The sequence below is a fragment of the Octopus bimaculoides genome, chromosome 3, assembly GCF_001194135.2.
Source record: "Octopus bimaculoides isolate UCB-OBI-ISO-001 chromosome 3, ASM119413v2, whole genome shotgun sequence".
Classification (NCBI taxonomy): domain Eukaryota; kingdom Metazoa; phylum Mollusca; class Cephalopoda; order Octopoda; family Octopodidae; genus Octopus; species Octopus bimaculoides.
Window position 1 is genome coordinate 21,669,554 of NC_068983.1, and position 2,678 is coordinate 21,672,231.

The window sequence follows — 2,678 nt, forward strand, 5'->3', positions numbered from 1 at the left end:
TTTACTGCAAAAAAACAAACAGCAACAAACCCCCTCCCAGCTCAAAAAACAATTCCACCTACCTCGGTCGACATCACAAATTTTCAACTCCGGACGGCACTCACACACGTCCACAATGTTCAATAGCAAGAAAGACTAACTCTCCAATACCAAAAGCAAGCTTCTTGCCACACAGCCACACCTGAAGGATTTTGCTAAAATTTGCTAAATCGCTTAAGATCTTGATAACAGAAGCTCAGAAACCGACACATTTCTGGATTTGGGTGAAAGGACGATGCCTTTCGTCTTCGCAAGACATCGTAGACCGGTGAGATTAATGTCAGTAAATGTTCCTCTTGAACCGTTACAAGTCAACAGAAAAGACATGAGTAGGAAGATAATTCCAGAGAGCTGATGTTATGGAAAGGAAGGGCTGGATGTAGAGATTAATGTGGGGCCTTGGAAGCTGTATGCAACAATAATGAAAGGAGGAAGAGAGATTAGTTGGACGGGAGTGTTTTGGTAAAGGTAACAGAAGCCCAGCTAACTTTTACAGGCAAAGATGGTTATAGGAAAGATTAAAAAAAGGGGAAGGAGGGAAGGAGAGACGACATGAGTGTAGGTCATGGGCTGGAGTGTATCTGGGAGTGATTTTATGCCAATCAGTCGAGCAATGGAGTAACTAGAGCAGTCATGGGCAAATTGCAGTCCTCGGGACTTTCTAGGTGACACACTTTAATTCAGGAGGAAAATAACGTTTAAAATTGTTTTAGTTGTGCGGTCCGCCTGATGATAAACTAAGTCTCATTCAGTCCACTTTCCGAAAAAGTTGCCCATGCTTCAACTTGAGTGTATGCTGCCGTGAGCAACTCTTGAGCTTTCGTCTCATCCTCGGGCGCCCACAGTCTACACAAATTTATGCAGCGGACACAAAATGCTTCCCCATAAAACGGGTTATTTCTGGTCCTAAAGAGAAAGGTCCGCCGTTGGGATGCGGTCCAAGCCACATGGTTCTGAGTTCAATTCTCCACCATCCCCTGCCGGAGCCTCGTGGAACTTTAGGTGTTTTCGCTCAATAAACACTCAGAACGCCCGGTCTAGGAATCGAAACCGCGATCCTACGACCACGAGTCCGCTGCCCTAACCACTGGGCCATTGCGCCTCCACTCTCGTTTCATATGTTCTGAGTAATATAAACTTTCCTTTCATAAGTCCCAAGTTACTCTAAAGGTTGAACAAATATTGGAAATGTGTATGGTATATAATGCATGGATGCCAGCGAAATATGAGGTGATATCAAAAGGTTCCCGGATGAGTTATGGTTTATAAAAAATAACTTATCTAACATCATCTCCTTCGAAATAGTCACCTTGCGCAGCAATACACCGCTCCTAGCATTCCTGCCACTTTTGGAATCCGTCCTATAAGACATTTTCCATAAGTGAGTCGAAGACCTTCTTCGATCTGTTGTGGATTTCGACAACGGTGTTAAAACCGCCACCATTGAGCTACATTTTTATCTTGGGGACGAGATGGAAGTCCGCAAGGACGAAATCTGGCGAATTGGGCGGATGCGGGTGTGATACTATATTGTCTTTGGCGAGAAACTCACGAATGAGAAGAACTCGGTGAATAATCCAATTCTTTGCGCTCCACGGATCCGGCCGCTTTCGCCGAATGTTTTGCCTCAAATGCTTCAAAACAGTCTGACCTTTAGGAATGAATTCTCGATGCACAATACCACATTTCCGGAGGTGACGCACGTGGCTGGCTTTTCAGGCCGCTTATCGTCTTCCAGTGATGTTTTTTTCCGTTTTTAAAGCGTCCGTGCCACTCAAAACATTGCGTACGATCCATTGTCTCGTTGCCGTAAGCTTGCCGAAGCATGATCAATGTCTCAGTAGCAGATTTCTCAAGTTTAACGCAAAATTTCACGTTGGCTCTTTGGTCCTGTCCATGACAAAATTGCAGACGACAGCATACACGTGATCACAAAAGCACACATTTCACGACTTACGAAGTAAACACAGCGATGTCACTCGGGAAACTGCTTCATAAAGGTCACGCTTTTTGGGATGAAGACCTAGTTTCAGAAATCTGCAATCGTTCATGACATTTTGCTATATTAGAACATTTTAACCGTGCTACTCGTTTGAGAAATTCTTTCAATTAAAGACCTTCAATTTATTTGTTTTTCAACTACTGAATAATGTAGAGTATGCATGTTGTTTGTTCCCTATTCTAAATCAATAAAATTGAACATTGAACGTTTTCTTATAATAACGTTTTTTTTTTGCAGCTAGAAGGCGTACCTTTTATTTTCCTATCATTCTGGCTCTTATCTAAATTGAAGCTAACACTCCAAAATATATGGTGTTTTTACGTTCGGCAAAATAATTGACAATCAAATACAATAATTGATTGGCCTGTATCCCAATTAAGATTAATTGATTGCTAGGAAAATAATTGATTGGAAACATTCCAATCAATTATTTACAGCCCCTGTTTGTACCCACATCAGCGCATTACAACCGGTGATGTGTTTATGTCCCCTTAACTTAACGCTTCGGCAAGAGACCGATAAAATAAGTTCTAGGCTTACAAAGAATAAGACTTGGAGTTGAATTATTCGACAAAAGCACTTCAAGGTAGTGCTCCAGCATGGTTGTAATCAAATGGCTGAAACAAATGAAAGAATA